We start from the raw sequence: 15,601 nt of genomic DNA on the forward strand, positions 1-15,601 counted from the left end.
CTTTTTCACCAGAGGTGGATCAAAAAAATTTACACCCAACCATTTGGTCAATTGTGCATTAAATATGGCCTAGTAATTTAGAAAAATGATTTGGTCCAATTTTGCAAAAATTATTTGCTAGGTTCTTCACAAAAAACCTCATTTGGGGCACTCGAAAAATGGCAAATGATTTTTTCGTCCAAAGAAAATGAAAATTTCCTTAGGCAACATTGTTTGCCATTCCAATATGCATCCTTGTGCACAATATGAGATCATTTGAACAAACTATGCCATGAATGTGGCCATAAGATTGATCATTTGGCTTGAAAGCCATTGATCTCCACAAATGATAGCTCGTTTCTGAGAACACTTTTTAAAAGAATTGCCGTATTACAAGTTTATTATTTTTCCTCGTAACTTGGTCACATATAATGACACAATGCAAAGGTTTTCCAATTTTTTGATTTTTTTTATTTTTTATGCCCGTTTCAAAATGCGGTCGAAACGGCGGGCTTGACCGTTCCTAGCTAGTTGTTGAATCTTGGAAACCTTTTGATGTTTCTCTGATTAAATATATATTTATGTAGCTAGAAATGATTTTTGGAAAAAATAAAGAGCAAACTATGAGGCAGCTACAGTTCAAATTTGACCCGCTTCGTGCTGAATCGACGGAAATTTGTCTTTTTCACGAGAGGTGGATCAAAGTTTCTGACACCCAACCATTTGGTCAATTGTATGTTAAACATGACCTAATATTTTAGAAAATTGATTTGGTTCAATTTTCCAACAAATATATGATAGGTCCTTCACAAAAACCCGATTATTGGCACTCAAAAAATTGAAAAATGATATTTTGTGCAAATAAAATGAAACCCCTGAAATCAACATTGTTTGTTGTCCCAAGATACACACATGTGCACACTATTGGTACATTTTCAAGCTATGAAAGGACAATATGTTGAATGTTCACCCTAAATAGGAGGGTAAAAAATACAAGAGAAGTAAAAGGAAAAGACAATTACATAAGCTCAATTGTGATTGGTGGAATCAGTGTGCAATGGATTGATGACATGGCAAAGATCCGTCCATCGCCCGACCTCCCCATTCACTCATGCCCGAACCCCACCCGACCCCTCGTGCCCGCCTCTCTCCCTCTTGCGCGAACCCTAGCGTTCCCCTCCTCCCTCCCGCCGCCATGTCCATCGCCCGACCTCCCGCCGCCAAATCCCTCCAGCGGAGCTCGCCGCCATCCATGGCCTCCCCCACGCCCTCCTGCTCTCGCCCCTCCCCTTCCCCCCCAACACCCACAACCGCCACCCTCTCCCTCCCTTAGATCTTGATCCACAGCCGCCCCCAAGCCCACCCCCACCTCCGCCCCCGACCCCACCCCCACCGTAGACGAGGTTGAGCTCCTCCTCCCCTCTCCCTCCCACGGATCTCTCTCGCCCCTCTCGATCCCTCTGAAAGCTGCCGCATCCCACCCTGCACCCTCCCCCTTCTACTCCCAAACCCTGCGGCCCGGATCAGATTCCTCGAATTCTGATCTACCAGATCGAAGCGGAGTGGGGGCGGGAGCGAGCTTGTTGGTGCTGGGCGGCCACACGGCGGGGTTGCTGCTAGGGGCCATGCTCATGGTGCTCTTCAACGTCATCACCGCCGATGAGGCCTACGCTGCCGTAGACCATGTCCCAGCCGCGTCGCCCGGACGGCTCCGTTCTTCCCGACGTGGCCGTCTGCGACGCGCACTGCTGCCACCCGGTGAAGCCTGCCTGCATCAACGGTGACGCCAAGGCACTTGACGGCGTTGAGATCCACTAGCGGCGGGGAAACGCGAACGGCAGGGTGACGACCAAGGAGGAGGACGAGTACTGCCGCTTCAAGTTCAACTCGGCGGAGGGTGATGACCTGTACCTGGTTTTCGCCGTGGCCACTGCCCTGGCTCAGGTAATTTTTGCCCCTTTCTGAAGATACACGAGCCCTGATTTGGGATGGAGAAGAGTAGCATACTGAGTTTAGGAAATCAATTAGGTGGCACGACACCATACCTGGTGATCTGCTGGAGCTATGCACTGGAATACAGTCTTGTATGTTTGTTGTACCATAGTTCTCACCTTTAAAATTAGCAGTAGGATATTGGCTTGCAAGAATCTGATGCACCTAGTAGTGCATAAAAACTTGCGTGCCATCAACACAAGCTTTAGAACACCAGGAAAATATTTGCATGTGAAGAAAACTTGAGTATGCTAGCACATACCATGGCTGAGATGAACAATAACACACAAATTATGAATGTTCATTTTCTTCCTAGAAAACTTGAGCTCCACTTGTGTGTAATTCACTATCTTGAATGTTTCTGAATATCACTTTGAATATAGGTTTATGTTTCAGAAGGTGCAAAGTAGTTAGAAATGATTGACAACCCATTAGGAGGAACTAAAACTAGATGAAAAGGATGTGGAAATGTACAAGACTGAGTAGGCACAAATTAAAAGGTCATGACTTTTTGAAGAAGATTTCATATTCAGTGCCTTTGTAACTGTTGTCTTTAGCCTGAAGCTTTCTATTCTTTATAAATTTTTCCATGTTTCTCATTGATTATGCTCCTCCCCGCAGTGGCGTCCAGACCAGGAGCCACCCTAGATCCTCTCTCCACACCATGGCCTATGGCAAGTGTATTTGTCTGCTAGACAGCTTACTGCTTGACATCTCACAGTCCACTGGATCGGCTGTGACATCTCACAGTCCACAGTTTACAATCAGGCGGGGTTCAAGACCCATGAAGTGAAGGTGCGGTCTCTGGCGAGGAAGAGTAGAACACGGGAGACGGACCGGCCAGTTGGCACACCATGCCCTGCCGCCTCTCATGCCCTACTCATCCTCGAAGGAGTCCCCGACCTCGGCGGTGCCGGACGTTGGACGGCGGCAAGTAGGACGCGTGGCTGACGGTGCTCCCGTCGTCGGCCGCCAGCATGGCCACCGCTTGTGTGGTCGCGTCCGCGTCCTGCTACACCACTATTGTGTCGCGAGCGATGACTTGAGCAAGGGCGGCGACCTCGAACTTCAGCCCCGAAGACAAGCTCTCCCGCAGAGCGTTCACGCTCACGGTCATGGCAGATGTGGTGCCAGGTGGCAGGACCATGTGTCGGGGATATACCCCGCGGTGTAACCCGCCGGATGTATGACCCGGCTGGAGCATGGCGACTCACTAGTGACCCGCCCGGAGTTTGGTGATTCACAAATAACCCGCCCGATCTTGGCAGTGTTGGGGAACGTAGTAATTTCAAAAAAATTCCTACGCACACGCAAGATCATGGTGATGCATAGCAACGAGAGGGGAGAGTGTTGTCCACGTACCCTCGTAGACCGACAGCAGAAGCGTTATCACAACGCGGTTGATGTAGTCGTACGTCTTCAGGATCCGACCGATCAAGTACAGAACGCACGGCACCTCCGAAGTTCTACACACATTCAGCTCGATGACGTCCCTCGAACTCCGATCCAGCCGAGTGTTGAGGGAGAGTTTCGTCAGCATGACGGCATGGTGACGATGATGATGTTCCACCGACGCAGGGCTTCGGCTAAGCTCCGCGACGGTATTATCGAGGTGTAATCTGGTGGAGGGGGGCACCGCACACGGCTAAAATATCGTATATCAAGTGTGTTCTTAGGTGCCCCCCTGCCCCCGTATATAAAGGAGCAAGGGGAAGGTCGGCTGCCCTAGGCGCACCAAGGAGAGAGGGGGAGTCCTCCTCCTAGTAGGAGTAGGACTCCCCTTTCCTAGTCCTACTAGGAAAGAAGGGGGGGAAGGAAAGAGAGGGAGAGGGAGAGGGAAAGGGGGCTGCGCCCCCCTCTCATAGTATAACTAGGATTCCCCTTGGGAGGGGGCGCGCCACCTCATGGCTGCTGCCCTCTCTCTCCCCTCAAGGACCACCAAGGCCCAATACTTCCCCGGGGGGTTCCGGTAACCCTCCGGCACTCCGGTTTAATCCGAAACTTCTCCGGAACACTTCCGGTGTCCGAATATAGTCGTCCAATATATCAATCTTTACGTCTCGATCATTTCGAGACTCCTCGTCATGTCCGTGATCACATCCGGGACTCCGAACAACCTTCGGTACATCAAATCACATAAACTCATAATATAACTGTCATCGTAACTTTAAGCGTGCGGACCCTTTGGGTTCGAGAACTATGTAGACATGACCGAGACACCTCTCCGGTCAATAACCAATAGCGGGACCTGGATGCCCATATTGGCTCCCACATATTCTACGAAGATCTTTATCGGTCAGACCGCATAACAACATACGTTGTTCCCTTTGTCATCGGTATGTTACTTGCCCGAGATTCGATCGTCGGTATCTCGATACCTAGTTCAATGTCGTTACCGGCAAGTCTCTTTACTCGTTCCGTAATACATCATCTCGCAACTAACTCATTAGTCACAATGCTTGCAAGGCTTATAGTGATGTGCATTACCGAGTGGGCACAGAGATACCTCTCCGACAATCGGAGTGACAAATCCTAATCTCGAAATACGCCAACCCAACAAGTACCTTTGGAGACACCTGTAGAGCACCTTTATAATCACCCAGTTACGTTGTGACGTTTGGTAGCACACAAAGTGTTCCTCCGGTAAACGGGAGTTGCATAATCTCATAGTCATAGGAACATGTATAAGTCATGAAGAAAGCAATAGCAACATACTAAACGATCGGGTGCTAAGCTAATGTAATGGGTCATGTCAATCACGTCATTCTTCTAATGAGGTGATCCCGTTTAATCAAATGACAACTCATGTCTATGGCTAGGAAACATAACCATCTTTGATTAACGAGCTAGTCAAGTAGAGGCATACTAGTGACACTCTGTTTGTCTATGTATTCACACATGTATTATGTTTCCGGTTAATACAATTCTAGCATGAATAATAAACATTTATCATGATATAAGCAAATATATAATACTTTATTATTGCCTCTAGGTCATATTTCCTTCAGTCTCCCACTTGCACTAGAGTCAATAATCTAGTTTACATAGTAATGATTCTTACACCCATGGAGTCTTGGTGCTGATCATTTTTTGCTCGTGGAAGAGGCTTAGTCAACGGGTCCGCAACATTCAGATCCGTATGTATCTTGCAAACTTCTATGTCTCCCACCTGGACTAAATCCCGGATGGAATTGAAGCGTCTTCTGATGTGCTTGGTTCTCTTGTGATATCTGGTTTCCTTTGCTAAGGCAATTGCACCAGTATTATCACAAAAGATTTTCATTGGTCCCGATGTACTAGGTATGACACCTAGATCGGATATGAACTCCTTCATCCAGACTCCTTCATTCGCTGGTTCCGAAGCAGCTATGTATTCCGCTTCACACGTAGATCCCGCCACGACACTTTGCTTGGAACCGCACCAACTGACAGCTCCACCGTTCAATGTAAATACGTATCCGGTTTGCGATTTCGAATCGTCCGGATAAGTATCAAAGCTTGCATCAACGTAACCCCTTACGATGAGCTCTTTGTCACCTCCATAAACGAGAAACATATCCTTAGTCCTTTTCAGGTATTTCAGGATGTTCTTGACCGTTGTCCAGTGATCCACTCCTGGATTACTTTGGTACCTCCCTGCTAAACTTATAGCAAGGGACACATCAGGTCTGGTACACAGCATTGCATACATGATAGAGCCTATGGTTGAAGCATAGGGAACATCTTTCATTTTCTCTCTATCTTCTGCAGTGGTCGGGCATTGAGTCTTACTCAATCTCACACCTTGTAGTACAGGCAAGAACCCTTTCTTTGCTTGATCCATTTTGAACTTCTTCAAAACTTTGTCAAGGTATGTGCTTTGTGAAAGTCCAATTAAGCGTCTTGATCTATCTCTATAGATCTTAATGCCTAATATATATGCAGCTTCACCGAGGTCTTTCATTGAAAATTCTTATTCAAGTATCCCTTTATGCTATCCAGAAATTCTATATCATTTCCGATCAGTAATATGTCATCCACATATAATACCAGAAATGCTATCGAGCTCCCACTCACTTTCTTGTAAATACAGGCTTCTCCAAAAGTCTGTATAAAACCAAATGCTTTGATCACACTATCAAAGCGTTTATTCCAACTCCGAGAGGCTTGCACCAGTCCATAAATGGATCGCTGGAGCTTGCACACTTTGTTAGCTCCCTTTGGATCAACAAAACCTTCCGGTGGCATCATATACAACTCTTCTTCCAGAAATCCATTCAGGAATGCAGTTTTGACATCCATTTGCCAAATTTCATAATCATAAAATGCGGCAACTGCTAACATAATTCAGACAGACTTAAGCATCGCTACGGGTGAGAAGGTCTCATCGTGGTCAATCCCTTGAACTTGTCGAAAACCTTTCGCAACAAGTCGAGCTTTATAGACAGTAATATTACCATCAGCGTCAGTCTTCTTCTTGAAGATCCATTTGTTTTCAATGGCTTGCCGACCATCTGGCAAGTCAACCAAAGTCCATACTTTGTTTTCATACATGGATCCCATCACGGATTTCATGGCTTCAAGCCATTTTGCGGAATCTGGGCTCACCATCGCTTCTTCATAGTTCGTAGGTTCGCCATGGTCTAGTAACATGACCTCCAGAACAGGATTACCGTACCACTCTGGTGCGGATCTTGATCTAGTTGACCTACGAAGTTCAGTAATAACTTGATCTGAAGTTTCATGATCATTATCATTAACTTCCTCACTATTTGGTGTAGGTGTCGCAGAAACTGATTTCTGTGATGATCTACTTTCCAATAAGGGAGCAGGTACAGTTACCTCATCAAGTTCTACTTTCCTCCCACTCACATATTTCAAGAGAAACTCCTTCTCTAGAAAGGATCCATTCTTAGCAACGAATATCTTGCCTTCGGATCTGTGATAGAAGGTGTACCCAACAGTCTCCTTTGGGTATCCTATGAAGACACATTTCTCTGATTTAGGTTCGAGCTTATCAGGTTGAAGTTTCTTCACATAAGCATCGCAACCCCAAACTTTAAGATACGACAACTTTGGTTTCTTGCCAAACCATAGTTCAAAAGGCGTCGTCTCAACGGATTTCGATGGTGTCCTATTTAGAGTGAATGCAGCCGTCTCTAAAGCATAACCCCAAAACGATAGCGATAAATCAGTAAGAGACATCATAGATCGCACCATATCTAATAAAGTACGATTACGACGTTCGGACACACCATTACGCTGTGGTGTTCCGGGTGGCGTGAGTTGCGAAACTATTCCGCATTATTTCAAATGTAGACCAAACTCGTAACTCAAATATTCTCCTCCACGATCAGATCGTAGGAATTTAATTTTCTTGTTACGATGATTTTCAACTTCACTCTGAAATTCTTTGAACTTTTCAAATGTTTCAGACTTATGTGTCATTAAGTAGATATACCCATATCTGCTCAAATCATCTGTGAAGGTGAGAAAATAACGATATCCGCCACGAGCCTCAATATTCATCGGACCACATACATCTGTATGTATGATTTCCAACAAATCTGTTGCTCTCTTCGTAGTACCGGAGAACGGTGTTTTGGTCATCTTGCCCATAAGGCACGGTTCGCAAGTACCAAGTGATTCAAAATCAAGTGATTCCAAAATTCCATCAGTATGGAGTTTCTTCATGCGCTTTACACCGATATGACCCAAACGGCAGTGCCACAAATAAGTTGCACTGTCATTATTAACTCTGCATCTTTTGGCTTCAACATTATGAATATGTGTATCACTACTATCGAGATTCATGAAAAATAGACCACTCTTCAAGGGTGCATGACCATAAAAGATATTATTCATATAAATAGAACAACCATTATTCTCTGATTTAAATGAATAACCGTCCCGCATTAAACAAGATCCAGATATAATGTTCATGCTCAACGCTGTCACCAAATAACAATTATTTAGGTCTAATATTAATCCCGAAGGTAGATGTAGAGGTAGCGTGCCGACGGCGATCACATCGACTTTGGAACCATTTCCCATGCACATCGTTACCTCATCCTTAGCCAATCTTCGCTCAATCCGTAGCCCCTGTTTCGAGTTGCAAATATTAGCAACAGAACCAGTATCAAATACCCAGGTGCTACTACGAGCATTGGTAAGGTACACATCAATAACATGTATATCACATATACCTTTGTTAACCTTGCCATCCTTCTTTTCCGCCAAATACTTGGGACAGTTCCACTTCCAGTGACCAGTTTGCTTGCAGTAGAAGCACTCAATTTCAGGCTTAGGTCCAGACTTGGGTTTCTTCTCCTGAACAACAACTTGCTTGCTATTCTTCTTGAAGTTCCCTTTCTTCTTCCCTTTGCCCTTTTTCTTGAAACTAGTGGTTTTACTGACCATCAACACTTGATGCTCCTTTTTGATATCTACCTCCGCTGCCTTTAGCATTGCGAAGAGCTCGGGAATAGTCTTATTCATCCCTTGCATGTTATAGTTCATCACGAAGCTCTTGTAGCTTGGTGGTAGTGATTGAAGAATTCTGTCAATGACGCAATCATCCGGAAGTTGAACTCCCAGTTGAATCAAGTGATTATTATACCCAGACATTCTGAGTATATGCTCACTGACAGAACTATTCTCTTCCATCTTGCAGCTATAGAACTTATTGGAGACTTCATATCTCTCAATCCGGGCATTTGCTTGAAATATTAACTTCAACTCCTGGAACATCTCATATGCTCCATGACGTTCAAAACGTCGTTGAAGTCCCGGTTCTAAGCCGTAAAGCATGGCACACTGAACTATTGAGTAGTCATCAGCTTTGCTTTGCCAGACGTTCATAACTTCTGGCGTAGCTCTTGCAGGAGGCCTGGCACCTACCGTTGCTTCCAGGACATAATTCTTCTGTGCAGCAATGAGGATAATCCTCAAGTTACGGACCCAGTCCGTGTAATTGCTACCATCATCTTTCAACTTAGCTTTCTCAAGGAACGCATTAAAATTCAACGGAACAACAACACGGGCCATTTATCTACAATTAACATAGACAAGCAAGATACTATCAGGTACTAAGTTCATGATAAATTTAAGTTCAATTAATCATATTACTTAAGAACTCCCACTTAGATAGACATCTCTCTAATCATCTAAGTGATTACGTGATCCAAAGTAACTAAACCATGTCCGATCATCACGTGAGATGGAGTAGTTTCAATGGTGAACATCACTATGTTGATCATATCTACTATATGATTCACGCTCGACCTTTCGGTCTCTGTGTTCCGAGGCCATATCTGTACATATGCTAGGCTCGTCAAGTTTAACCTGAGTATTCCGCGTGTGCAACTGTTTTGCACCCGTTGTATTTGAACGTAGAGCTTATCACACCCGATCATCACGTGGTGTCTCAGCACGAAGAACTTTTGCAACGGTGCATACTCAGGGAGAACACTTTTATCTTGAAATTTTAGTGAGAGATCATCTTATAATGCTACCGTCAATGAAAGCAAGATAAGATGCATAAAGGATTAACATCACATGCAATCAATATAAGTGATATGATATGGCCATCATCATCTTGTGCTTGTGATCTCCATCCCCGAAGCACCATGCTCGTGATCTCCATCTCCGAAGCACCGTCATGATCACCATCGTCACCGGCGCGACACCTTGATCTCTATCGTAGTATCGTTGTCGTCTCGCCAAATAATTGCTTTTACGACTATCGCTACCGCTTAGTGATAAAGTAAAACTATTACATGGTGATAGCATCTCATACAATAAAGCGACAACCATATGGCTCCTGCCAGTTGCCGATAACTCGGTTACAAAACATGATCATCTCATACAACAAATTATATCACATCATGTCTTGACCATATCACATCACAACATGCCCTGCAAAAACAAGTTAGACGTCCTCTACTTTGTTGTTGCAAGTTTTACGTGGCTGCTACGGGCTTAGCAAGAACCGTTCTTACCTACGCATCAAAACCACAATGATAGTTTGTCAAGTTGGTGCTATTTTAACCTTCGCAAGGACCGGGCGTAGCCACACTCGGTTCAACTAAAGTGAGAGAGACAGACACCCGCCAGTCACCTTTAAGCAACGAGTGCTCCAAACGGTGAAACCAGTCTCGCGTAAGCGTACGCATAATGTCGGTCCGGGCCGCTTCATCTCACAATACCGCTGAACCAAAGTATGACATGCTGGTAAGCAGTATGACTTATATCGCCCACAACTCACTGGTGTTCTACTCATGCATAGCATCAACGCATAAAACCAGGCTCTGATACCACTGTTGGGGAACATAGTAATTTCAAAAAATTTCCTACGCACACGCAAGATCATGGTGATGCATAGCAACGAGAGGGGAGAGTGTTGTCCACGTACCCTCATAGACCGACAGCAGAAGCGTTATCACAACGCGGTTGATGTAGTCGTACGTCTTCACGATCCGACCGATCAAGTACCGAACGCACGGCACCTCCGAAGTTCTACACACGTTCAGCTCAATGACGTCCCTCGAACTCCGATCCAGCCGAGTGTTGAGGGAGAGTTTCGTCAGCACGACAGCGTGGTGACGATGATGATGTTCCACCGACGCAGGGCTTCGCCTAAGCTCCGCGACGGTATTATCGAGGTGTAATATGGTGGAGGGGGGCACCGCACACGGCTAAAATATCGTATATCAAGTGTGTTCTTAGGTGCCCCCTGCCCCCGTATATAAAGGAGCAAGGGGAAGGCCGGCTGCCCTAGGCGCACCAAGGAGAGAGGGGGAGTCCTCCTCCTAGTAGGAGTAGGACTCCCCTTTCCTAGTCCTACTAGGAAAGAAGGGGGGGGGAGGAAAGAGAGGGAGAGGGAGAGGGAAAGGGAAAGGGGGCTGCGCCCCCCTCTCCTAGTCCAACTAGGATTCCCCTTGGGAGGGGACGCGCCACCTCATGGCTGCTGCCCTCTCTCACCCCTCAAGGCCCACCAAGGCCCAATACTTCCCCGGGGGGTTCCGGTAACCCTCCGGCACTCCGGTTTAATCCGAAACTTCTCCGGAACACTTCCGGTGTCCGAATATAGTCGTCCAGTATATCAATCTTTACGTCTCGATCATTTCGAGACTCCTCGTCATGTCCGTGATCACATCTGGGACTCCGAACAACCTTCGGTACATCAAATCACATAAACTCATAATATAACTGTCATCGTAACTTTAAGCGTGCGGACCCTTTGGGTTCGAGAACTATGTAGACATGACCGAGACACCTCTCCGGTCAATAACCAATAGCGGGACCTGGATGCCCATATTGGCTCCCACATATTCTACGAAGATCTTTATCGGTCAGACCGCATAACAACATACGTTGTTCCCTTTGTCATCGGTATGTTACTTGCCCGAGATTCGATCGTCGGTATCTCGATACCTAGTTCAATGTCGTTACCGGCAAGTCTCTTTACTCGTTCCGTAATACATCATCTCGCAACTAACTCATTAGTCACAATGCTTGCAAGGCTTATAGTGATGTGCATTACTGAGTGGGCCCAGAGATACCTCTATGACAATCGGAGTGACAAATCCTAATCTCGAAATACGCCAACCCAACAAGTACCTTTGGAGACACCTGTAGAGCACCTTTATAATCACCCAGTTACGTTGTGACGTTTGGTAGCACACAAAGTGTTCCTCCGGTAAACGGGAGTTGCATAATCTCATAGTCATAGGAACATGTATAAGTCATGACGAAAGCAATAGCAACATACTAAATGATCGGGTGCTAAGCTAATGTAATGGGTCATGTCAATCACGTCATTCTCCTAATGAGGTGATCCCGTTTAATCAAATGACAACTCATGTCTATGGCTAGGAAACATAACCATCTTTGATTAACGAGCTAGTCAAGTAGAGGCATACTAGTGACACTCTGTTTGTCTATGTATTCACACATGTATTATGTTTCCGGTTAATACAATTCTAGCATGAATAATAAACATTTATCATGATATAAGGAAATATATAATACTTTATTATTGCCTCTAGGGCATATTTCCTTCAGGCAGCTCATTAGTAACCCAGCGGGCGGGTCAGACGGACAACAAGGCCCAAAGCCCAGAAGGTCGGCTCACGTGATGATGGGCCGGCTTAAGAGGAAAGGGATGACGAATATTTCTTTTACGAGGAAGCAAGACCCAGACTTGTATTCAACTTGTAAGAGAAGATAGATTAGTCCTAATCCTACTAGGACTCCACATGTAACCCGCCCCTCTAACTTATATAAGGAGGGGCAGGGCACCCCAAGAGGGGAGAAGTAAATATTTGTTAAGGCTAGACACAACTAGGAGAGCCGGTTTACGGTGACTCCCTCATGAGCACAATGAGATCTAGCCACAAACAGCATGTAGGGCTATTACCGGATGATGTTTCCCGGAGCCCGAAGCTTTCTAAACCCTTGTCTTCTATTGCATCTCTCGATTCCGCTCAATCCCTCTCAAGCTACCACATAGATGCGTTGGCCTCACGACTAATCTGCCGTGACAATTCCACGACAGTTGGTGCGCACCGTGGGGACAAACCAGGTGATATCTATCCACGTTTATTTTATGAATAGATATTGTTTTCATCAAAGAACAATTACTCGGGTTTGCAATATTGTTTATGCAGGATAATTATTCACTGCAAGAGCGGCAGCGATTCGCCCGCGTCCATACTGCATCTAATGCTGCAGTTGTTTTTACGGTCCGCCTCCGTGGTTCGGTGTATATCAACACACTGGAGCTGCACCCTGTCTGCGTGAGCTATTTATTGAGTGCAAGCAAGTCACTGCTCGGGTAGCCCGGTTTTCCTTCCAACAATTTGAAGGCCAATTATCATATATTATCAGCCACCGTCTACACTGGATGGCTCAATGGACAGGGGCACAAGTCACCGCCACTACAATTTGGTTAAACTTCAAAACAGCCAGTTGGGATGAACCATTGGCCGAGTTGCTGACACAGCTTATACGGGATCATTTATAACCCGTTACAGTCATCTCAACATTCAGTGGATTCACATCGCGTTATCAACGCCAATAACACACATCTTATGTGATGGTCAAAATATGAAGAATCTCAAGCCAACTCTTCGAGTCGTCTTAAGACTCGGGGGCTATGATGACATGACTTAGCAGTGTTGCCAGTTTCAGCAAAATTCAAGAACTCTGGGTCGTTGGAAGGGAAAGATAACCCGGCCCTGGAAGCTACCACCATATTGATAATAATTTATAGGCCGTCAAAAAATTTCTGGTTCAAAATGAAGGATTCCAGTTTAAAATCCGGCTCAAGGGAAATCTGTCCCTCACAAAGCTTTGAAGCTCTCAATATCCGGTTTAAAATCCCGGTTCAAGAAGAATTTATCTCTTGCAAAAAGTTAAAGGTTGCCGAAGAGGACCTGCTGCCATGATGCGCGGTTCAAACATGAGTATCCTGCCTTATTGGCTCATTATGGTCACTTGGGGGCTTCCTGCTCGTATTCGAAGCATAGCATTACTACCCTCTTGACCGAATTTGTCACTTGGGGGCTTCCTATTCAAACATAGGCGTATTCGACCAAATAGAACATAGTGTGACTACCCTCTTGACCAGGTTATCTAGTTCAAACATAGGCGTATTCGACCAAAGAGAACATAACATTTCCAGATCATCTTGCATGTTTTCTTGCTGTTGCTCCGACCTCGTGTACTCTCGATAAGTCGTATTCGAACTTATCCAGGTTCAAACATCGCTTGGGTCATGTGAGAGCCAGCTTACAGATTGCGAGGATGAACCCAGGCTACTAAGCCGCCTTCGTTGAAACTTGGTTAAACCTGCCTGTTGGCTTGCTGCTACACCAACATCGTGTACTCTCGATAAGTCATATTCGAACTTATCCAGGTTCAAACATCACTAGGTTATGTGAGAGCCGGCTATAGAATGCGAGCATACTCCAGTGGCCATCATGTTAGTTTCCTTGAAGTTTTCTGTCATCATACACATACATCATCATATATTGCATCATCATCATTACATCATCATAGCATACGTCACATGTGCATGGATACACTGGATTCTATGGCAGGAATCGGTTTTTAAACCAAGTTATATTATTCAAATCTTTAATAGCCAACATGGCTGGATTTTTATTATGGTTATCAATAACCAATATTATGATTGAGGTTTTCAAAGTCGCTTCAGCGCAATGGCTATTATTTTATCAATGGATATAATTTATTCTACAATGGAAGGAATAGTCCCGAGTCGCTGCAGGCTTACGACCCGGCACTTGGGGGCTACATTATTCAAGTTGAGATTACATCAAATATGCAAGTCCCATGTCACTGCCAGCATGCACGATGGCATTTGGGGGCTAATGAAAAGTTATTTTTTGCTCACCTTATTAAAGACCTGACTCATCACATTGTAATGAGCCGGCCCTTGGGGGCTACCAATTGCTCCTGTCAAAAATTTCAAGGTACACAAGTCTTAAACCATTATATTGAAGGGTTCATTGCTCAGTTGGTAGAGGACAAGGCTCTTAACCTTATGGACGTGGGTTTAAGCCCCATGGTGGGGTTACATCATATGATGTTATTTTCAATGAGGTATATATAAAGTCCCAGCTCAGTATTGTCTTGCTGAGCCGGCCCTTGGGGGCTACACGTTGCTGTTCAAGTCTACATGATCATATCTATAAAGTCCCGCTCATTATTGCATAATGACCCGGCCCTTGGGGGCTACACTGGTTGAAGTTTTTATGAGCATAAAGCAATTTCAAGTCCCAGGTTGCTGCAAGCATGACAAGCCGACACTTGGGGGCTACATATATGGAATATTCAATTTGACTAGTGACTGAGATGAACAAACCAGATTTCTCCAAAGTTGCAGCATTTATATTGAAGCAAGTCTTAAGCTATCATTTTATTCTCTTCTTAAGACTTGGGGGCTACAAGTGATATCCATATAAAGGAGGAACGTCTTCAAATTCTCAGTTTGAGTAAATTAGGAAGATCAATTGTGTGACCCGGCGTTTGCAACAATCATGACTCAGAGTTTATAAACAGTCATGTCCCGGAATCATCAGTTTTTATAACCCGGCGATTTTTGGAAATCATAGCTCGGCAAGTTCTACATTTTCAAGCCGGCTAAATATCAGTTGAATATCTGAAGACCAATATTTTTGTCAAGTCAGAGCATTGAAGACTGACACAAATGGATTCTTTATTTAGAATATTTCTTCTACAAGAAAGTTGATTATGAAGCCGGCCTATTGACCCGGATTCACTAGAAGGAGGAAATGACAAGGACTTAAGGATGATCAGGTGCCGGCTTACAAGAATATTTAACCCAGAGCACAACCTGTCAAATTTGTTCTTGAGTTATTTTGCAGGATCAGTTTAACATGGATAAATCCAAATTAAACTGGAGGCTAATGTCGGGGATATACCCCGCAGTGTAACCCGCTGGATGTATGACCCGGCTGGAGCCTGGCGACTCACTGGTGACCCGCCCGGAGCTTGGCGATTCACAGATAACCCGCCCGATCTTTGCAGCTCATTAGTAACCTGGCAGGCGGGTCAGATGGACAACAAGGCTCAAAGCCCAGAAGGCCGGCTCACATTATGATGG

Source organism: Aegilops tauschii, chromosome 3 (genome assembly GCF_002575655.3).
Source record: "Aegilops tauschii subsp. strangulata cultivar AL8/78 chromosome 3, Aet v6.0, whole genome shotgun sequence".
Lineage (NCBI taxonomy): Eukaryota > Viridiplantae > Streptophyta > Magnoliopsida > Poales > Poaceae > Aegilops > Aegilops tauschii.